General features: G+C 46.8%; 1 protein-coding gene across 4 annotated transcripts in view; it reads left to right on the top strand.

Moving 5' to 3' along the window:
* Positions 1–8,923: 8,923 nt before the first annotated feature.
* Positions 8,924–23,960, top strand: part of LOXL2 (lysyl oxidase like 2) — a 94,219-nt gene continuing 79,182 nt past the window's right edge. For 3 of the 4 annotated variants that reach the window (XM_077766636.1, XM_077766634.1, XM_077766633.1), the window contains exon 1: positions 8,924–9,136. The gene's annotated coding sequence lies outside the window, so the exon portion shown is untranslated. The remainder of the gene's footprint in view (positions 9,137–23,960) is intronic. The other variant, XM_077766635.1, reaches the window with a different exon arrangement.

The following is a 23,960-nucleotide window of genomic DNA, read 5'->3' as shown; positions in this document are numbered from 1 at the left end:
TTTGTCTGGCCCTGCCCCTCCCTGTTTTAGCTGCATCTTTGAGACAAGGTGGTCAGAGCTGGCAGAAGCCAGGTGTCTGGGAATGAGATTTGGAACTGGTTCCCCCTCACCCTGCTCTAAATGACTCTGCGAGGTAAGCGTCTCCCTCTTCCTGCATCTGGAGACTTGCCCGGCGGAGCGGTCAAGAGGGAAGTGAAGAGAGCAGCAAAATTATAACGTGGGCGAAGCTTGTCTCCAGAACCTGTCACCCCATGCTCTGTGCCTTTGCCAAATTTCCAGGGGCCGCTCTATGCCCAGCCACATCCCACCTGTTCCCAGATGTCCCAGGGGCGCCCCCTGAGCAAGGGTGAAGCTGCTTTTTCCCAGGAGTGTCTTTCTCCGGCCACTCCCAGCTGGCCTGGCCTGGAAGGCACTGCTCCTTTTCACCCCCACCCATGCACCCTCCCCAGACACCACACAGCCCCCTGGAGTCTCCAGTCCCTCTGATCTTTATTCACTGCATGGTGCCTGCCACTTTGTACCGGATCTTATACTGTCTTGTCTTATTACTTAATGTCTATGTCACTTTCTCTCCTAAATCACAGTGTAAGCCTCTTGAGGACTGCCATCAAGTTGTATTTACTCCTAGTACCCAACCGCTTCCAAATCCTGTCGGCTACACACACACACACACACACACACACACACACACACACGGAGACAGGAAGGTATGATGATACCCCAGGTACTTGGTGAAAACTCCCAACCACAGACTGAGGGAAATTCTTTGCAAAAACACATATAGGATAAAGGACTGTATCTGAAATATACAAAGAACTCAAAACTCAACAACGAGAAAACAAACAACCCAATTAAAAAAGGGAGAAAATACCTGAAAAGACACCTCACCAAAAAAAGATAAGCAGATGGCAAATAAACGTGTGAAACGATGCCCCACATCGTATGTCATCAGGGAAAGGCAAATGCAAAGAACAGTGATACATCACTACGGACCTATTGGAATGGCCAGAGTCCAGTGCTGGGGAGGATGGGGAGTCACAGGAACTCCCATTCATTGCTGGTGGGAACGCAAAATGGGACCACCACTTTGAAAGATGGTTTTAAACATACTCTTCCCCTCCACACACACAATTTCTCTGCCTTTTTAAAACAAGTTTTTAATGTTTATTTTTGAGAGAGGAAGAGAGAGGGAGCCAGCAAGCACGGGCACATGAGTGGGGGATGGGCAGGGAGAGAGGGAGACACAGAGTCGACCACCATTTTACATTCTTTTTCTATTATTTTGACGGCTCTGAAAGTAATCCTTACACGTGGACTCACACAGTATTTGTCCTTTTGTCTCTGGCTTGTTTCGGTTAGCATAACGTCCCCAGGTTCATCTACATTTTAGCATGTGTCGGGATTTCTTTCCTTTTTAGGGCTGTACAATATAAAATTGTGTGACCGCACCATGTAAATAAAACATAGTTGTACCATATGATGCAGCAGTCTCACTCCTGGTTGTTTACCCAAATGCGATGAAAACTTAGGACCACACAGAAACCTGCCCATGGATGTTTACAGCAGCTTTATTCATAATTGCCTACATTTGGAAGCAACCAAGATGTCCTTCAGTAGGTAATGGACAGACTGGTACATCCAGACAATGGAATACTCAGCACTTAAAAGAAAGGACCTATCAGACACAGGGGAAACTTAAATGCCTACTACCATGTGAAAGAGGCCAATCTGAAAAGTTCACATACTGTATGATTCCAATTATATGACATTCTGAAGAGGGCAAAACTATGGAGACCATAAAAGGATCAGGGGTTGCCAGGAATTGAGGGAAGGGAAAGATGAACAGGCAAAGCACAGAGCATACAGTCAAACTCTTCTGTATGATATTGTGATGGTTAATACAAGTCATTATACATTCCTCAAAATCCACAGAAGGTACAATACAAAGAATGCACCCTAATGTAAATTATGAGCCGTAGTTAATAATGATGTATCAATACTGGCTCATCCATTGTAACAAACGTACCACCCTCATGCAAGATGTTAATAGGAGGGGAAAGTCACTGCGTGAAGGTGGGTATGTGGGAACTCTCTGTATTTGCTGCTCAATATTTCTGTAAACAAAACACTACCCTAAAAAAAAAGTAACTAGAAAAAAAGCAGACAACTTGAAGGGACATTTACACCTCCATGATAAATTGGTTAAAAGCTAGCTGGCACTGGCCATGCGCCAGATGCTTTACTCCAGCATTTCACATTTATGAACTCATTTCAGCCTTCTAAGAATTCTGTGCGGGGCCATCTGTGTGGCTCGGTCGGTTAAGCATCTGACTCTTGAGCTCAGCTCAGGTCATGATCTTGCGTGAGTTTGAGCCCTTCATTGGTCTCTGTGCAGAGCCTGCCTGAGATTCTGTCTCTCCTTCTCTCTGCCCCTCCCATGCTTGTGCTCTCCCTCTCTCGCTCAAAATAAATAAACTAAAAAATTAAAAATAAAATAAGAATTCTGTGCAGTAAAATGCGCATGCATTTTATAAAAGAAGAAACGGAGAACGAGAGAGATTAAATGATATGCTCAGTTCACATGACTAGTAAGTAGTGGAGTTAGGATCCAAACCCTCACAGCGTGGCTCCAGCTACCATGCTCCTACCACACATCACCCTGGGTTGCCTTTCTCCAAACTGCTTTCATTTTAAAGGGGATACCAGAATGGGGAGCCCCAAAAGACTTATTAAAATAAGTTTTAAATACACTTATTCTGGAATAGCTTGTAGAAAATAAACTTCTCCCAATAAAATTGGTTTAAGTGCTCAGTTTCATGAATTTCAGAAGAATGCATATACAATGTAACCACCACCATGATCGAGAAATCATTTCCATCACCCCAGAAAGTTTGTTCTCTCATGCTCTTTCCCAGGCAAACCCCATAAACACCTCCAGCTTCAGGCCACCACTGATCAGCTTCCTATCACAATACTTTAGTGTTGATTTTTCTAGAGCATCATGTGAATGGAATCACATGATACCTTACTCGTTTGTGGCTGGCTTTTTAGGGGTGGGGGTGCTCAGCATGATAATTTTGAGACTCAACCATATTGTTACATGAATCAGTACTTCATAAGAGGTTGATTTCTTTTTATTTTTTATTTTTTTAATGTTTATTTTTGAGGGAGAGAGAGACAGAGCACAAGCCCGGGGGTTGGGGGTGGAGACACAGAATCCAAAGCAGGCTGCAGGCTCTGAGTTGTCAGCACAGAGCCCCACGCAGGGCTTGAACTCATGAACCGTAAGATCACGACCTAAGCCACGACCTAAGCCAAAGTCAGAGGCTTAGCTGACTGAGCCACCCAGGTGCCCCCATAAGAGACTAATTTCTAATGGTAGGACTTCAGACCCAGCAACCTTTAGGAGAGGAATGCATGCTTTTATGTAGGTTCTTTAAACTATACCTATCCTGGTCAGTCTGCAAGGGAGGGGAGGCACTGGGCCACATCAAGCCGAACCCACCCCAGAGGGGATGCAAATGCCAGCAGTTCTCCAAGGAGACGAGGAGACGCCCGCTCAACTTCTGGGAGCCAAAGGCAGAGTAGTCATGGAAAATGGATTTTCCTCTCTTCTAGACCTAATTTTCTTGTTTGAAGAACATAAAGGATTGCCTTGCCCTGCTTTCTTCATTAGAGAAGGCTTTGAAAAGCTTTGATTCCCAGAAAAAAAAATATTTTGCACCCCCTAACATGCTGTTATAATGATTAATGATTAAGAAAAGGGAAAGGAAAGGATGGGGGAAGAAGGTATGTGACAAAGAATGAGTATACATCCTAGGGTGCCTGGGTGGCTCAGTGGGTTTAGCGTCTGACTGAAGCTCAGATCATGATGTCACAGTTGTGAGTTCGAGCCCCACACCCAGCTCTGTGCTGACAGCTTGGAGCCTGGAATATGCTTCAGATTCAGATTCTCTCTCTCTGCCCCTCCCCCGCTCATGCGCACGAGCTCTCTCTCAAATAAATAAACATTTAAAAAAATTAGGGGTGCCTGGGTGGCTCAGTTGGTTAAGCATCCGACTTTGGCCCAGGTCATTATCTCACAGTTAGTGGGCTGGAGCCCCGCATCGGGCTCTGTGCTGACAGCTAGCTCAGAGCCTGGAGCCCGTTTCGGATTCTGTGTCTCCCTGTCTCTCTGACCTTCTCCTCGCTCTCTCTCTCTCTCTCTCTCTCTCAGAAATAAATAGAACATTTTAAAAAATTAAAAAATAAGATCTTTAAAAGAATAATTATACATCCTAGAAAATAGATTATATGAATGAAATTATATGCTTAAGATATAAAACCACGTGGTCTCTGGAGAAAAGGCAGAGGCATTATCCTAAGTGCTGCTGACCTACACACATACAAACACACACACACACACACACACACACACGTGCAGCTTGTGCTTTCTGAGATCTTTGGTTCTCCTCGGGTTTAGAACACCTTGATCTAGATCTTTCAGAGCTGCTGCTAACCTGCCGGAGGCACTATGTCCAGTCAACAGCTCTCTGGGTTTCCAACAGTTCATCCATAAGCAAGATGCTAGGACTCTAAATCCCCTTGGTTTATAGCTTGGCCATGAAGAGCACAAGCGCTCAATTCCGTGTGAGACGTGGACACTATGGGGCGCTGCCGGCCAGGAGGAAGCGAGAGTTTCCCCCAAGCTCTTCCTACAAAGCGTCCACACCCGGTAAAAGTGGTCGTGATAACACTACAGATTTCTAAATCTGAGAAAGCCAGCCAGCTGGGTCTGATAGATATCTGGTTAACATAGGACACTGAAATATGTGATTTATTTGACTAACTTGACTTTAACAGCAGTCCCCTCCCTGAGCACCAGATCAGACCACTACCTGGGAGGTGACATGCGTTTTTAAATCATTTTCCCAAAGGAATCAGTGTTTGCTTGGTTTGTTGATTCTGCTTTTATTTGAACAAGGGGGAAAGCTGGAGTCTCTTCTTTGATTGTATAGATATAAACTACTAGTTTTCTCGTTCTTATTACTGTGAGTAATCCATAATACAGACTACAATTATTTCCATCTTAATTATGTAGGCTTTCGAATGTTTTCAGTTCAATCTGATTCACGTTAAGAAACATCGATGCCCGGGGCACCCACGTGGCTCAGTCAGTTAAGCCATCGGACTTTGGCTCAGGGTGTAATCTCGAGTGTCGGTGGGTTGGAGCCCCCACTTGGGCTCTGTGCTGACAGCTTGGAGCCTGGAGCCTGCTTCAGATTCTGTATCTTCCTCTCTCTCTGCCCCTTCCCCACTTGCACTGTCTCTCTCTCTCTCTCTCTCTCTCTCTCTCTCTCAAAAATAAAAAAATTTTAAAACACACACACACACACACACACATATACTGATGCCCATGATATGTGCAAGCATGCTGCTGGCTCACCAGGTGGCTACAGAGGCTAAGGCCACTTTCATTCACAATTCCTGTGCACAGGCAGATACAAAGAGATGAATCCAATACATAACCAACTGTAACTCAAGTAGGAAGTGATAACATGGCTCAAAGGTGATACAAGTTAAGTGCTGTGGACCCCAGAGGAAGGTGAGACTTGCCACCCCAAATGTCCACATGGCCCTCCCTTCTCAGAGCCCCTGCTACCTTGTCAGACAGGGCCTTCCCAGGCCCCCCGTGCCTGCCACTGGCTTCTCCCCCATTTCACTGTGTCCGTTTGTCAGTCTGTGTCTTGTCCGCCTCCCCACACTGGTGCGTAAGCCCCATGTGGGCAAAGCCTCTCCCCAGCCCCTGCTTGTGCTTCCTGGGACACGCCCAGACTTAGGAAGGTGATTTGGCCACAGAACTCAAGAGCCAAGGAAAAAGAGCGAGAACAGTGCACACCCTTGGACTCAGCCAGCACGTCCCGGGAAGGTGTTCTAAGGATGCCACCCCTGTGGTCCCTGCAGAGGGCAGGAAGGTGTTGTCTTCCTTGCCTCTCCCAGCTTCCGGAGCTGAGGTCTGCAGCTCTGACTGGAGGGGGGAGGAGGGGGGGGATCCTCAGCAGCACTGTGTGCTCCTGCCTGGCATCCAGGCAGCACTGCCAGAGCAGAGGCCAAGCAGCAATTTGGGCGCAACCCCACGTGGCAGGAACTGTTCTACACACCCATGGGCATAGGCCCTTTTACCCCTCTAGAAGTCAGGATGTGACCCTAGGTCCTCTAACTGCAGACATGTGCTCTGAGTCCATCACATGGCTCAGCCTCTGGGGCACACGGGGCCTGGGACATGGGGTGACACATAGGGACTGTATGGATGACATATGGACAGAAAGCATTTTGTTTCATCTAGAACTGAGGTCTACAGCCTTCCTGGTCTCACAGGCCTTTGGTCCGGTTCACAAAAGTGCATCAGCGAAGACTCTGCAAGCTTCAAATACTCATTTTCTCTTGGGAGTGGGGGCGTGATGAAGCAGTGACGGACTTGCAGGAGGGGTTCAGTATACTTCAGTTATCACAGCTTGCCACTTGTCAGCTCTGTGAGTCTTGGGAAATGACAAAGCCTCTCCGGGCCTCCACTTTCTCCTGTGTAACAGTTAGCAGGAACCACACAGTAGCTGCTCAATAAATATTACTTTCCCCAGGATAACTGTCATGGTATAATTTCAACTAGTAAAAAGTTGGAAACAACTTTATATCCAACAAGAGAGATGCTGGCATTGAACATGGTAGTTTTAGACACTGGAAGAGTCTAAACCCGTTTAAAAAAAAACCAGCACATTTAAAAATACACAAAAAATACAGTAAAAAAACAATGCTGGGTACAAAAACAAAATGTAGAATGGATTTGAAAAATATCGTGAAGGAAATACTGCCAAATGTTAGGCACCTCACTCTGGGTGATAGAACACCAGGATGACGAGTGTCTTTATTATACTTTTTTGTATTTTTTAAATGTTCCAACAAGGAGTTTGCTTTTTTTTTTTCCCACAACCAAGCAACACATCGTTTGCAAATTTAACTTCCTTTCATTTTATACCATGCTGGTTAATGCTTTAACACAAAGAGCAAGAGCAGAAACAGAGAAATCAGAGAAAAAGGTAAGGGGGGAGGAGAGTGCTCACTTTCAGCGGCGTTTATTGAGAATCCACTGGGTTTCAGGCACTGTGTTAACTGTGCCAACTGAGTGAGATCTCAAAGAGCTGGTCATTGCCAGGCAGACAAGGCAAGGGGATGGCATGTGCAAAGGCTCTGGGGTGTGAAGCAGCAGGCATGTTGAACAGCAAGCAGGGTCTGTGGAGGAGAGGAAAGAATGTGGCTGAGGGATGGGCAAGCTGGAAATGCCCCTGGGGTTCCTATTAGCTGTATGAAGGGGTTCAGACTGCATTCAGAGGGCCCTGAAACTCCTTGGGGTGTTTGTTTTATTTTCAGTTAAAAAATGTTATTGAGATAATTATAAATTCACATGTACTTGTAAGGAAGAATACAGAGAGATGCCTGGTACACTTTGTCCAGTTTCCCTCAACATTTTGCAAAACCATAGTGCAATATCACAACCAGGGTATCAGCATTGGTACAATCTGCTGATCTTGTTCAGATTTTCCCAGTTTTACCTGGACATGCACGCACCTGCACTTATCAAGTTCCATACAATTTCATCACCTGCATAGGTTCTCATATCCACCACCACAGTCAAGATACAGAACAATTCCAGCACCGCAGGGGCTCCTGCTGCCCTTTGATAACCACAGCCAACTCCCTCCTGCCCCCTCCTCTCCAGCTCACCAGACAAGGGGACTGATTCAGAGGGGAGGGGAAGGAGGAGGGGCCTACAGAGACCCCATTTCTGTCTGGCAGAGCTCACAGGGGCTGGGGTGAGCTGTGACTTAGGGACCGAGTTTGGGGCTAGCATGCTAAGTTAGCCGTGGCCATGGGAAATGTCTAGAGGGCCATGGAGGGGATGTTCTGGAGACCAGTGGATTTACAAATCCACAGTGAAGAGAGAGGTCTGGGCTGGAGGTGAGTGTGGGAGTCATCACCTGTCATGGCTGGTGCTGTGGGTTTGCTGGGAAGGAGCAGGGCAAGAGGAGGGTGGCCACCCTTCATGTAACAGACAGCTGCAGACAGTCCCGCACAGAGGCCCACGGACTTCGCCTTGTTTTACAGCTGCTGGCTGCCTCCAGTCTGGCCAAGCCTTTCTCTTGCTTAAGGAGCCCCGGGAAACGGCATGGAGGGCTCCCCCTACTTGTAGGACGCCCTCACTTTGCCTCCCCGTGTGAGCCTCAGAGCCAGGCTTGGAATGCCCCACTGCAAAATATGCACCCCCTTCGCTGTGTCCTGTTGGGTTCCCTGAGCGCAGCGCTTGTTAAACCTGGCCCTGCCGTGCAGGGAAGGACCTTAGAGGTCACTGAATCCAAAGCCTTTAATTACAAGGGGGAAACCCAGTGCTCAGAGAGGGAGGCTTTGCAAAGGCCATAGATGTGACCCGCTGGAAGAAAGGGGGTTGTTTGTTTTCACGCTCAGAATCCACTTTCCCCATAGAGAAGAAACCCAGGCGAGATGGATGGGTTTTTTAACTCCTTCACTGATTAGTTTTTATTGAACTTCTACTATGTGCCAGGCAGCTCGGAGTTCTCTGGAAACCGAGGTGGATTATGCGTGGACCCTAAAGCTGGTGGATAAGGGCATCGAAGGGTTAACATCCGGGAGCTACTGAGGGTGGGGGTGGGCAGAGGAATCTCCCCGAGGAAAGGGCCCCCTGTGGAACTGCTCAGACTCCGGAAACCTGGGCGCGAAGAGCCTGGGAAGCGCTGCCCGTCTGGCTCACGGCCTCCCACGCAAGCCAGCCCAGGCCCGGGGAGGGGCGGCTCTCGAATTACAACAAAAGGGGCTGGAGGCCGGGCCTGCTGCGGTGGCCACCTCCCGGGAAGGGGGTGGGTCCGGGGAGGGGTTTTGCCGTCCGACTAGCGTTAAAAGTACCGGGAAAAGCGTAAAGGAGCGACTCCAGCCCGCGGCTTCCTCAACTTGGGTCCCGCTTCTTTCAGCGGCCGGAGAAGTCGGCTCGCCCCCTCTGCTCGGGAAAGGGGCTCAGCGGCGACGCGCGCGGAAGGGGCCACCGTGGAAAGCTGGTCCCGGCCCAGCCAGTGCCGGCGCCTGTTGCCAAGTAAGAGCGCTCCCTGCTCCTCCCCTGCGCACAGCTGTAGGCAGGGAAGCGGTAGCGTCCCGGTGGGGTTTCCAGGGTCGGCTCCCTGCGGAGCTGCCTCTCGGCCATGCTGCGGGCTCCCCGGACCTGGGTGGCGGCCACTTAGAGCGAAGGCTGCTTGCTCGGAGTGATGCCAGGACCTGCCGGCTAACGGGTGCTTCTTCCCACTCGGGCGGACCGCTCCAGCCCCACTTCTCCCTGAGCCTGGCAAGCTTTGCAGCTGGCGCGCCCCGGGGATCAGGGCGCTGTGTTCCTGGCTTGCTGGGGGCTCCTGCGACCCGGCAGGACGCAGCCCTCGTGGCTCTGTGCTCGCTAGGTGCGGGGTGGGGCCAGGGTTACCCGGAGTTCTGGCTTTTGAGAATGTGGGGAGCGCGGGGGGACGGGGGGTGCCCTGGGGCGTCCCGGAGCTGTGGCTTTGGGGATACGGAGTGCACAGGGCTGGTGCAGAGTGGGTGGGGGCCACCCAGCGCCCGCTGCCTCGGAATTGGGTTTTCTCCCCACCCTGCTGGAAACGCTCGGCTGGGCGCAGGAGTGCCAAGTCCTGTTCGGGAGGGCAGGCGCGGTCCGCACCCAAGGTATTCCCTCCCACGTCGTGCTGGAACCGGGGAACCTCTCCCGTCGTTATCACAGAGAGGCCCTGGAGTAGGAAAGAACTAGCACAAGCTAGACCGGGGGTCGTACTTGCAGGATCGCCCCAGGGGTAGAGCAAATCCTAGTCCTGTATGTATCCCGCGGTCCTCCGTGCCTGCAGTTTTTACGCAGGCGCTTTGGCCACCGCGCGCTGCACACCCTCCCCCAACTCCAAATCTGGGATCCTCCTAACTGTAGCTGCCTGCTGGAGGTGTCGCTGTAAATCAGCGCCGAAATAGAAATGATTGGAAGAAACAAGCGAAGACCACCAAAAAACAGCGCGGGTGGGGTGAGGGAACGCGGCAGAACTTGGCGCGGTGGGGGTGGGAAGCACTGAACTACTCAAAATGTAGGAAACCTCAGGTCCAGGTGAGAAGAACGATGTTCATGAAAGTCGGAAACATGCCCCCAAATTAATTTCGTGCCCTAAAATCTTTGAACCGCACAGTTTTTAAAATTAGCCCAGTCGTGGGGCGCCTGGGTGGCTTAGTCGCTTGAGCGTCCGACTTTCGCTTAGGTCATGATCTCGCGGTTCGTGGGTTCGAGCCCCTCTGTGCTGACTGCCAGCTCAGAGCCTGGAGCCTGTTTCAGTCTGTGACTCCCTCTCTCTCTGACCCTCCCCTGCTCACGCTTTCTCCCTGTCTCTCTCCTAGAAATAAATAAAACATTTTAAAAAAAAATTTAAAATTAGCCCAGTCGTTTCTTTTTGCAGAGGAGTTAAAGCGCTGAAGCTCAAGGCCACGGAGCTAGTCCGTGTGGACACTCGCATCCCTTTCCTATACTCCAGCTCCTCCCTCATGCCACCGCGAGCCTGTCTGCCCAGGAACCTCCAAAGCCTTTGTCACCTTTGCTGACATTTTTTAGTTATTCTAAGTTATTTAGTTATTAGGTGTATTCTGTACTTAAGATGGTCAGGAATGAGGCTTAGGAGGAAGAAGTGTTCATTTCCCTGGTCAGTACCCAGAGGAATGACTGACTCCGTAGACCATGCCTTAGCTCATTATTCATCTCCCTGTCCCTTTTGTCCTGTTCCCCAGTATCTGCCCTGGAATGACCATTCAAACCCACGGCAAAGTGCATGCCCCCATTTGGCCCTGGGGTTCTTGGAGCCCAGAGGGATTGAGTCTCAGTGGGGTGTGTGGGTATGCAGGAATCTGTTTGTCTCCCTGTGACTTTGTGTTACAAAATGACATGGTCTAAGGTGAATGTGAAACCTAGGTCTGAAGACAAAGTGCACTTGACATTGCAGGTTGGCTGACATTTGGATGCATGGCAGACAGAAACTTCTGATAGAGGCTTCCATCTATCTCCTTTCTACCTGGGTTCCTGGCCTGGCTTCTCCTGGCCTTTTGCCATGTCCTTGTTCTCTGACCTCTGGATAACCAGTGTGGAAGGGTCTTGTGAAGGAAACAGATTTTCTGTGCTCTGGGGATGACCTTCAGTGAAGCTTTGTGCTGTCCCCCCCCCCAAATTCTGCAATGTTTATTTAAAAATTATTTTGTATTTGGGGCACCTAGGTGGCTCATGGGGTTGAGCCTCAGATACCTGATTTCGGCTCAGGTCATGATCCCCAGGTCCCAGGATCAAGCTCCGTGCCTGAGTGTGGACCCTGCTTAAGATTCTCTCTCTCCCCCTCTCCCCCTCCCCCTTCTGCTCAAGCTCTCTCTTACTAAGATAAAAAATAATAATACATTTAAAAATTATTTTTTGTTTTCTGAAAAATTGCATATATGCATAAAAGAGAGAAGGCTCCCATATTTTCTCCCCCAGCTTCAACAGTTATCCATATTTTGCCATACTCCCTCCTTTCTATCCTGTTGCTCTTTCTTTTCTCATTGAAGTATTTTAAAGCAAATTCCAGATTTCAAATTTGATAATAATTCCATCCCTATGTATTTCAGTGTAATCCTGAAAAGTATTAAATAACCATTTCACCATTGTTATGCCTAAGAAAGTTAGGAATAATTCTTTACTATCATCTAATACTTAGCTCATATTCAAAAATTTCCCACTTTTGGGGCACCTGGGCGGCTCAGTTGGTTAAGCATCTGACTTCGGCTCAGGTCATGATCTCACGGTTCGTGAGTTTGAGCCCTATGTCGGGCTCTGTGCAGACAGCTCAGAGCCTGGAGCCTGCTTTGGATTCTGTGTCTCCCCCTCTCTCTGCCCCTCCTCCGCTCATGCTCTTTCTCTCTCTGTCTTTCAAAAATAAATATTTTTAAAAATTAAAACAAGACAGAAACAAAAACAAAAATTTCCCACTTTTCCCCGAAATGCCTTTGTAAAGTTGATCTGAATTCTTCCAGTTTTTGTAGTCTATGTTCATCTTGTACGTTAACTCCTTTCAAACCAGTTTTCTATCCACTGTGTCATTTGGTTATTACAACACCCCACTAAAGAGCAAGATGGGTACTAAATTCATTTTACAGCTGAGGAAACTGGCAAGCAGATAAGCTGTCCAGGTGGCAGGGCCGGTGATTGGCGGAGCCAGGACCTGACCCAACCTCCTCATTCCTGGGCCGTGGTGGTACTGTTTCTCAGTGCTGCTCATGGATTATCAGCTGTCCTCTGAAGTGTTCCTCTTGGCTCTCGCTGCATCCTGAGTTTATCACTTCCTATATACCTGTGATTAGAAATCCGTGTGTAAATATTTAGTAATTGGCCATTTGGCGCTTGAGGTAAATCAGCTGCAAGGTCAGGAAGCCTGGGCTTATTTCCCAGCTTATTGTAGAACTGTATGAAAGCGACTGCCCTCTTGAGGACTCGGGGCGGGCCTCTGTGCACTATGAAGCAGCATTTTCCCCCTATTCTCTGGCTCCTAGGGCTGGGAGTAGGTTGAGTGAAAGTGTTGTCGTTGGAGTTCGTGGACAAGACCAAGGCCGTGGAAAGAAACCTCACTGAGAACCATTACCCTCCCCCCCCCNNNNACACACACCACGGATCGCCCGAGTAGTAGTTTGGCAGCTGGTGTCTTTAGTCGGAGATTCCTACATTGCATGACACAGAAGAGGTTTCCCTCTGAAGTCTTTTCATTTATGGACAGCTTTGTTTATTCTGCCTTGGTCTGATGAAGATCTAGAACACCAGAATTTTTTACTTTTAGCATTTTCATTACTTGTGTTTATTTGCTCTGAAGTGGGGTGATAAATCATTTCTACATCTTATTAGTAAGACTCATGATTTGGAATTCTTCCTTGGCTGGCCATGTGGGAAAAGGGAATCTCTTATTTCTTGACTCCTAGATTTTCTGCTCTTATATTCGTTGCCCGAAATAGCCATTGAGTGAACACACCTTCCGTAAAACAGCCAGTCAGGGACAGAGAAACTGGTTGCTCAATCCCATTATCCAAACTGTAGGAACTCCAAGGGGCAAAGCATTAACCTTGAATCACCCTGTCTGCTGGCAGTCATAAATTCTCTTTCCCCTTAGCTGATCGGCTGTCTCCATGGGGGCAGAATTTCTAGATGATTCCATATCAGCTGTGGCAGTCACTTCTTTTACAGCTCCAGGAGCATTTGGAGGTGGAGTCCCCCACTCCTGGGGCTGCCTGGATTCTGAACAGCCTGTAAATACTATTGTTCATTCCCTTCTGGAGAATGGTCTTCAAGGTCCATCCACGTGACTGTGTCACATAAACCCACCTGCACCGCAGACCCTGAGTGGGCCATGAGGCCTCAGATGAAGTGGCCACAGCCTATCCCACTCCAGGCCCACAGAACCAGCAGAATTGGCATCCGTGGGCCAGGACTGGGAGGACCAAGCAGATTCCACAGACACGCGCCTGCAGCCATGCGCTGTGTATCTTCCATTCTCCAGCCGAGTCTAGGTTTGGAATGAGTCTTCAGACCTTCTTATCTGAGTAATTCTAGCTGTGTTCCTGCTGTCAAGCACGGAGCATGGTTGGCAGAGAACACAGCCTGGCCAGGTGGGCTGGTCAGTCTTCCCCGCCACCTGTATCTGAGAATTCTTTTGGCACCAGGACCATCCCTTCAGAATAGCCACTTGTTTGAGGGTGATAAAAGCGTGATGGTGACAGTTTAGATAAGATTTCTGCCCAGAGTCCCAAAAAATCTTTGGCACTTTTCTTGGCAAAAATGACATACCCAGGTAAGTGGTGTGTGCCAAGACCAGGTGTAGAGTGTGAACAGACTCAACAGATAATGAGGATGTAATTAGGACCACAGTGGATCATTTCTTCTTACCCAAGGCTTTTGATGCCTTCATGTGGAATATCTTTAACTTCATATTATCACCTGCTAATGATGAGACATTTTTTTGTTTTTTCATTGTCAGAATCTCTGTTATACAAGCAGACCCAGATGACTCCGTGGAGGTTTTGTGCCAGCTACCATATGCCCTCCTTGATGTGCCCCAGCACAATGCTTAGAGGATCTTATGGGAAGATAGTGCTGCTTGCCTCGAAAGGATACGCTTAATGAGAACATGATGCTGGTGGCTTGTGAACAGCTTACTTTGCTCAGTTTCTTCACACTGCCCATGAACTTAGACCCATGAGATCCCCCACACCCAGGCTTGTCCTGGGGCACCAATGAGTAGCGGGATAAACATAAGCACAGCTTTTCAAAGTGCCCACATGACCCAAAGATCTAGTAAGAAAGATCTTTTCCTAAATATGTTCCTAAATCAAAAATATATATATATATATATTTGATATATACACATAAAATTGAGTACATTCTATATATACACATAAAATTGAGTACATTTTTAAAGCCAGCTTTCTCCCCCACCCCACCCTACCCCCACCAAGAAGAGCACATGTAGGCAAAATGGCACTGGTTCTAAACATACACAGGTATACACTTTTGGGTTTGTTTTTAATGTGCTAAAATATCCATAACTTAAAACTCACCATTTTAACCATTTTTAAGTGTGTAGCTCAGCAGCTGTAGGCACATTCACGTTGTTGTGGGATGTCCCCAACATTCCACCTCCAGAGCTTTTCCCGTCTCCCCAAACTGAAACTCTGTCCCTATTAAATCCTAACTCCCTATCCCCCCACCTCCTCATCTCCTGGACACCAACATCCTACTTTCCGTCTCTGTGAATTTGACAGCTCTGGGCACCTCATGTGAGTGGAGTCATGTGGTACTCTGTCTTTTGGTGACTGACTTCTGTCGCTTAACCTCTGTGTCGTCAAGTTTCATCCATCTTGTAGCATGTCCGAGTTTCCTTCCTTTGTAAGGGAATGATATTCCATTGAAGGGATAGACCACATTTTGTGTGCCCGTCCATTTATTGGTGACTTGCTTCCACCTTTTGGTTACTAGGAATAATGCTGCCGTGAGCACGCTTGGACAGCTCCCTGTTCTGGATGTTTCTTTACAAAATGAACATGCCCTTGTAACTACCACATAGATCAAGAATGGACTAGAGTGCACAGAGTTAGAGGGAGAGCAGGAGGTTTCGATTACATTTCACGCCTGCATGCGGCTGCTTCAGCTACACCTCGGGGTCTTGGGATTGGACACTCATTTTCTCTACGTGAAACAGTTGGGAAGGATGTTTGAAAAACACGTGTAATGTGAAAGGCCACAAGATTAGTTGTGAGATTTAAGCAGCTTATTTCCTTAAAATATCTGGGGAAGATAGTACAGCATATTTGGGGTTTGCGGTTGCAGCTGTATTAACACATGACCGCTAAGTACAGTCCCTCCAGGCTCCTGCTGCAAGAAGGGGCTCCCATCCACCTGGAGAACGGCCCTTTTATCAGCTTCTGCTGGAGAATGAGTTTTAAGCCTTGGGGGACAATTTTGTGGCCATGTCTTGCCTTCCTGTCTTCCTTTCCTTCCTCCTTCTCCTCCCACCTCGTCCTCTCTCTCCTTAACTGAAATGATTCATTAGTGGACTTCTAACTGTAGGAGACACACTAATGAGTAAGACACGATATCTGACATGTGTATTTAAAATAGAATCGTTGATCAGGAATACTATTCTGATGGCCGGCAGCCAACCCCTTGGTGCCCACCGAGTGCCAACAGCAGCCTTAGAGCAGAGCCAAAGAGTTTGTGGACTTTGGCGTGTTGTAACGCATGAAGAGAGGAAGACTGTATCTACCAGGTTACCTAGAACTGCTCTGGCATGCCCATAACCAAATGGTAAGAATAAGTTTTTTAAAAACACCTTTAAGCTAGGGGTACCTGGCTGGCTGAGTCAGTAGAGCATTGACTCTTGAGTTTGAGCCCCACGTTGGGTGCAGAGATTACTAAAATAAAATAAAATAATTTAAAAATAATAAAATAAAACTTTTAAGCTGCCTTGAATTCCGATGCTCTGTTTGAGAGCATTCTTCTAAAAATGTTAGGAGACATTTTAACAATGAAGAGAAAAACACTAAAATTTACACATTAGTGAAGTGGGGTCTCTAATCCTTTTCAGAAACTCAGGCACTCGGATTTTCTTGAACTGATACTCCCCAGCTGTTTTTCCTTCCCCACAGCTCACAAAGGCAGGCCCATCTCTCCACCCACAACTTACACCAACATCACCATCACCAACATCGTCACATTCCCCAGTGGTGGGCGAGTTGCTTGTCTCCTAATTGGCCTCCTTTCCCTTCGTCTTAACCCACGCAAAACCCTTCTTTACACAATAGCCACAGGGATCTTTCCAGAGCAGGGGGTGGTAAGCTTTTTCTCTAAGGATGGATGGCAAATATTTTGGACTTTACGGGCCCTATGCTCTGTGTTGCTATTGGTCAACTCTGCTGTTTTAGTGGAAGAGTAGCCACAGATAACAAGGAAAGCAATCACTATGGCTGCATTCCAATAAAGTTTCATTTCCAAAAGCTGTATTTATAGATTTGGTCCGTGGGCTGCAGTTTGCTGACTCCTGCTCTAGATCACAAATCTGTCCCCCTCACCCCCCTGCTTATCGTCCATTGGCTCCTTATTCCCAAAAGGAAAACTCAGCATTTCTTGGCATGGCATTCACAGTCCCTCTCGGCCGGCCCTCTGCTTGCTTCTCTACCCTCATCGCTCCCACTTCTCGGCATCCCCATCCCCCAGTGTCTCTGCTTTTTCATCTTGCAATTTGCACCACACATGGCTCCCAAAATACTGTGTTATTTCAGACCTGCCCTTCCCACTGCCTGGGAAGATCTCCCCACCCCCAACCTGTCAAACTCAAACTTTCCTCCGAAACCTGCTCAGTGTCAACTGTCTAAGGCTTTTCCTGTCCCTCATCATCAGGTGTGATCACTGCCTCCCCTTTTCATTCCTGTATCTAGTTCTACACTGTTATTGCTTCTCTAAGTATTGTGTGAACTCCTTGAGGGCAGAACCCACGTCAGAGTCATCTTTGAATTCCCAGTGCCTAATACAGTGTTTATCATGTAGCAGAATCTTCATAAATATATACTCTTAACACAAAGTGTCATTTAAGTAGATTTTTCTTTTCTAATAGCTTAGTTGAGATGTAATTCACATGCTGTATAATTCACCCATTTACAATGGATGTTCAAGGCAATGGATGTTAGTATATCCACAGACATGTACGACCATCACCACAGTCAATTTTAGAACATTTCATTACCGGAAAGAGAAGCCTGTGCCCTTTACCTATCACCTCCTTCTCTCCCCACAACCCCTACTCCCCACATCCACTCCTACTAATCTACTTTCTGCATATATACAGCCAATTCTGGATATTTCATATAAATGGAATCAAATATAAGTCATCTTTCACTTCACAGGTTTCCAAGCCTTTATGTTGTGACATGTATGCATACTACGTACCTTATTATGGCCAAATAATATGCCACTATATGGATACACTACATTTTGTTTACCTGTTCATTTTTTTTAAAAAGTTTATTTATTTAGAGAGAAAGAGTTAGTGAGAGTAGGGGAGGGACAGAGAGTGAGGAAGAGAGAGAGAATCCCAAGCAATCTCTGCACTGCCTGCTGTGCAGCCCTATGTGGGGCTCAAACCCATGAGATCATGACCTGGGCTGAAACCAAGAGTCAGAGGCTCAACCTATTGAGCCACCCAGGCGCCCCTATCTGTTCATTGTTGATGGACATTTGGCTTGTTTCCACCTTTTGGCTATTATCAATAGTGCTGCTGTAAACATTTGTATATAAGCTTTTGTTTGAACATCTGTTTTTAATTCTCTTAGGTATATAAATAGGAGTGGAATTTCTGGGTCATATGGTAATTCTATGTTTATCTTTCTGAAGAATTGCCATACTTTGTCACAACAGTTGTACCATTTTACATTACCACCAGCAATGCATGGAGGTTCCAATTTCTCTAAATCCTCACCAACACCTACTTTTTCCCACTTAAAAAAAATTATAGCCATCCTAGTGTGTGCGAAGTGGTATTTTGTTGAGGTTGTGATTTCCCCTTTCCCTGGTAACTAATGATGTTGAGCATCTTTTCAGGTGTTTGTTGGACTTTTGCATATCTTCCTTGGGGAAATAAATATCTGTTCAAGTCTGGTGCCCATTTTTAAACTGGCTTGGTTATTCTTATTGAATTGTAGGAGGTTTTTTTAATGTTTATTTTCAGACAGAGAGAGGACTTGTGTGTGTGTGCAACTGGGGGAGGAGGAGGAAGAGACGGAGGCGGGGGGATGGAGAGAGAGAGAATCCCAAGCAGGCTCCATACTGTCAGCACAGAGCCCGATGCAGGGCTCGATTTTATGAACCATGAGATCATGATCTGAGCCAAAATCAGAAGTCGCACACTTCACTGACTGAGCCACTGAGGCACCCTGAATTCTAGGAGATTTTATATGTTCTGGATAACTAGACCCTTTTCAGATATATGATTTACAAATATTTACTCCCATTCTGTGAGTTGTCTTTTCACCTTCTTAGTGTCTCCTTGTTTCTCAGTTCACATCACATGTACTCAGCATTTATACTATAATGGATTCAGCAGATACTAAGATTATGTGCCTTCAAGGGGATTCACAGGCTTGAAAGGGAGATAGGCATGCAAATAGTACAATAAATACTTGATCACTATGCTTTTTTTCTACCCATCCTATGGCCACCCTGGTTCATGAAGCATCTTGATAATGCCTTTTGATGCACAAAATTTTTAATTTTGATGAAGTCCAATATACATAGTTTTAATCTGTTGCCTGTGCTTTGGTGTCATATTTTAGAAACCATCGCCAAATTCAAAGTCATGAAGATTTATTCCTGTGTTTTCTTCTATGAGTTTTATAGTTTGGCTTTTAGATGCATGTGTTTGATCCATTTTAGATTAATTTTTGTAAATAGTGTGGAAGAGGAGTCCAGCTTCTTTTATTTGTGGCTATCTAGTTATTCCATCACCATTCTTTTTACAAACACTAGTCTTTCCCCAAGAGAAAGACAAGGGTCTTGGTACTCTTGTCCAAAGCAATTAATGATAAATATATGAGTTTACTACTAGACTCTCAGTTCTACCCCATTGATATATATGTCTGTCCTTGCGCCTGTACCATACTGTCTTGATAACTGTTGCTTTGTATTAACCTTTTGCCCTTTTGAAATTGGGAAGTGTGAGAACCACTTGGTTCTCCTTTCTCGGAATTGTCTTGGCGATTCTGGATCCCTTACAATTCCACATAAATTTTAGAATCCGTGTTTCAACCAACTTGACAATAAACTATTTAAGAAAAAAAAGAATCCGTGTTTCAATTTCCATGAAAAAGTCAGTTGGGATTCTAATAAAGATTTTGATGAATTTGTATTCCTATCCTAATGACATTAAGTCTTCCAATCCATGAACATGGGATGTTTTCCCATTTATTTAGATCTTTAATTTCTTTCAAAAATGTTCTGTAGGTTTCTGAGGATAAATTCTGCGTGTTTTTTGTTAAATGTATTTCTAAATATTACATTGAAAATCTTTTTTAAACATTTGTTTTTGGGAGAGAAAGGAAGAGAGAAAGAGAAGAGCAGGGGAGGGGCAGAAAGAAAGGAAGACACAGAATCTGGAGCAGGCTCCAGGCTCTGAGCTGTCAGTATTGAGCCCGACACAGGGCTTGAACCCATGAACCATGAGATTGTGACCTGAGCCAAAGTCAAATGCTTAACCAACTGAGCCACCCAGCTCCCCTAAATATTTTATTCTTTTTGATGCTATTGTAAATGGAATTTGTTTTGTCATTTCCTTTTTGGATTGTTCTTTGAAAGTGAATAGAAACAGTTAACCTTTGTATATTGATCTTGTATCCTGCAACCTTGTTAAACTCTTATCATTTCTTACAGTCTTTTAATAGATTCCTTAAGATCTTTTTTATATACCTGTGGGTAGATTCCTAAACATAGAGTAACAGGTGTTCAAGCGATAGGTATGTGGTGTCCTAGAACAGAGAACAGCAAGACCAAAGTTAGGGAAGTGTGGAAGAAGGTATCTTCTGGAAATCACATGCACCCAGATCAGAGCGGTTAAACCTAGGGTTGTGGGTTGAAGCTAGTGCGTGTCATGCTAAAAATGCACTGAGAATATTAGAATCATTCTTAGATGGAGGCCCAGAAAAGACTTGTGATCAGCACCACTGACACTGATGAGGTCCAAAGGTAGCTGAGGAAGTCTGCCTCCCCCAGGAAGAGCAGGGACTTGTAGGTACGTGTGTGTATGCCACTACTCTGCAGATGCCATTATCTCTAGGAATGATCAGCAGTGACAGTACCAGCTGGCATTGTGCAGCCAAGCCCAGCCAGCATTGGTGATGTGGCGGTCGGTGCCTGCTGCTATTACTCACCGGGCTTCTGGAAGGAACCCACTGCTTCTAATTCACAGCAGAATCCCAGATCACAGGCTTTTAACAAACTTGAGACCAGCACTCCTACCCCCTCCTCAGTGTAGCCAGACATTTCCAGACAAGGCAAAGATGTGGCTGTGGTCTCTGTACCAGCTGTTCCTTCCTTTGCTGGGCCCCCTGGGTCTAGTTCCCATCTGAGGGGCTCAGGCCCGAAGAACTGACTTTTGGCTGAGGTTGCATCACTTGGATGCATGCTTGGCCTGAAAACTAGTGGAGACACAGTGTACAAAGCCAAGATGAGTCCTGCTAGGAATAGCTCTACCTGAGGCACAAGGAAAGCTAACCAGTACCTCCTTGGCCACTTTTGAGGAGCCATCTCTTTGAAAAACTGATTTTTTCCTCCTTCTAATGCAGAATTCCCTCCACTACCCACCCAGTGTACTCCTTTTATGGGCACGGCCAAGCCCTTCCCTACCTGTCTGTTCCTGGACCAGCACTCCAGGAATTTGCATGCGGTGGGTCTCATCCCTAACTACACTTCCTGCCCTAAAAACACGACTTGTTTACAGTGATTGGATTGCTGACCAAGTTTGGACACCATTCTGGCTCCGGCTTCTGTTTTCCTCCCCCTAAAGTGCAAAAACTCAGACCAGTTTGGCTACCGATTGTAACTCTGGGAAACAGTGTGTGTGGAGTGTGTGTGCCGAGTAGGGGAGGTGGTGTGTTAAGAGTGGTCAGTGGGTGAAGTGACACCCCTCCTGGGATTTTTCCAGGTTCTTGCTGAGTTTTATAATTATAATAGTTACCACTCATTGAGCATTGCTATGAGCCAGTCACTCTACTGGGCCCTTGATACTCCTCTTTTTTTTTTAATGTTGTTTTTTGTTTTTTTTGTTTTTTTTTTTTTGAGAGAGAGATGGAACATGAGTGGGAGAGGGGCAGAGAGAGAGCCAATCACAGAATCTGAAGCAGGCTCCAGGCTCTGAGCTATCAGCACGGAGCCCGATGAGGGGCTCGAACCCACAAACTGTGAGATCATGACCTGAGCTGAAGTCCAACACTTAACCAACTGAGCCACCCAGGTGCCCTGGGCCCTTGACACTTCTTATGTAACTCACTAAGATAGTAAGGCCCTTCTCTAGTTGCAGAAGCCAGATCTGAACCTGACACCACTCTCAGATGCCAACACCATGTTCTTTGAATTACTGTATGTTATCCCGTAGTCAAAGTAGGTCTTCATTTTTTTAGGAGTTAGGGGTTGGTTGATTTGAATCTGATGGGCATCTTTGCCTCACTCTGTTCCCACTGCCATTACAATGGTATTGCCTTCAAGCAGCAGCACTGATTTTTGGATTTTCTCTCCCTCTCTTTATGGGCTATGTGCTATAGAGATAAAATGTGTCTCTTATGGATGCTATATATATTTGACTTTACCTTTCTGATCCAGTCGGACAGTCTTCATTAGGCATGCTTTTAAGAGTTTGAACCTGTACCTTCAGCCTCCCCAAGAAACAGCCTGGTTAAAATGAGATTCCATCCAGAACCAGAGATGGACTGTGGGGAACCCCAGTTGATCACAACAAATTACACCTGACAAAGGCCTCTTTCTGAAGGCTAAAAAAAAAAAAAAATTCAGCTTTATATGCTTACCTTCTCACCACTTCCCTGTGCCCTGAACATTCCTGCCCCGTGGCCAGAAATAGACAGAGCTGAGGTGGAATCTTTGGCCAGGGGCCAAATGGACCAGCCCTGGCCAAGCCTGGGGTCAAAGTCCGCATTCTCGTCTGAGGTGGTTCAGAAAGGCCCCATCATCCCCCACCGCTGCCCTCATTCTCTGAGCACACCCCAGTCACCAAAGGCAGCCTTCTTCCACAAAGGAATGTGTTCCGTGTGGCGCCAGAAGCAGCACCCGGACCACAGCTGGGGTAGCCTCCCCGCGGTGCGCTCTGGGCCGTGAATGAGAACCATTCATCAGTCCTGCTGACCCAGCAGGAATCCCTGGCGGTGAGGGTCTGATGAAGGAGACAGCCCCCACCCCACCCCTTGACCCGGTATCTGAATGCCGACATCTGGCAGAGATGTTAAGTGGAGCGTTCTGTCTGGGTGAAAGAATTCCACTGAGTTCTGTGCTCCGCTGTTCAACGAACACTGAGCAAGCGCCCTTTGCATCGTGGGCCACTGCTTGTGACTGGGGCGTGGTACTGTCATCGTTTATGTGATGCTTCCCATTCGGAGCAGGAAGGCCAACTACTGGGAGCTCTGGAACACAAGATGTGGAGCAAGGGTTGGGAGGAATGAATCATTTCCCTGCCTCTGAGGGGCCTGGACATGTCAGAGCCAGTCATGGAAAGCTGGAGCCCCAGGGAGGCCTGCTTGAGGCAGACCCTGGAAAGTCATGTTGGTGGGCAGGAGGAGGGGAAATTGTTAAGAGGATCAGCTTGTAGAAGAGCAGTGCTTTTTGCTAAATGCACTCCGTACAAATAGTGAATGATGTTTACACTGCACTTCCCCCCTTGTCTGGGTGTGCCTTTGTTACTGGCTAGGAATCCACTGGTCACATGGGCATTTTTTTTTCTTAAATAGTTTATTGTCAAGTTGGTTTCCATACAACACCTAGTGCTCATCCCAACGAGTGCCCTCCTCCATGCCCATCACCCCCCTTCCCCTCTCCGCACCCCATCAGCCCTCCGTTTGTTCTTAGCATTCAAGAGTCCNTAATATTTTAAGGAACCTCCACACTGTTTTCCAGAGGGGCTGCACCAGTTTACATTCCCACCAACAGTATAGGAGGGTGACGTGGGGCATTTTTTGACTGGGTGCCACGAAGTGAAGTGTCACTGGTAAGAGGCCATGGTCTGTCATATTGTTTGAGGCTGCATGAGGGCAGTCAATAGCCACCCTTCAGAAAATATTTTTAGGCAGGCAAGTTCTATAGCACAGAAGCCCCTTGAGATGATGGAGCAATTCAGATGTGATTCCTCCCCGGGGGAAGGAAAACATTTGGAAGCCTCCCCCCAGCCCAGGAAATCTTGAGACTCAGATTTTTTTTTTTTTTTTTTTTAGAGGCAGCCTTTCATATTCTTTGCTTGGCAGAATGAGTTAGCTGTCAAATAGTAGCCTAAGAAAAGGACCCTGGAAATGCCACGTTTACATTTCCTCTTTTGCCTTTTGGAGCCCTGCTGGGATAAAGTTCAGCAAAGGATTTTCAAATATTTTGTGTGTTGTGAGAACAGTGCCACTGTTGGGATCATAGCACTGGATGACTTAAACCCCATTTGAAAGTTTTGCAGATACTACAGACAGACTCCCTGGAGCCCACCCTTCCATGGAACTTCGCACAATTTAGCACCCACCTAGCTTATACAGCGCATGTGACGACACCTATTGATTTAGGGAATTATACTTTTCTCCAACATCATATATTC

This window comes from Crocuta crocuta, unplaced genomic scaffold (assembly GCF_008692635.1).
Source record: "Crocuta crocuta isolate KB4526 unplaced genomic scaffold, BGI_CrCroc_1.0 scaffold225, whole genome shotgun sequence".
NCBI lineage: Eukaryota > Metazoa > Chordata > Mammalia > Carnivora > Hyaenidae > Crocuta > Crocuta crocuta.
This window is presented reverse-complemented; position numbering and strand designations above follow the sequence as displayed.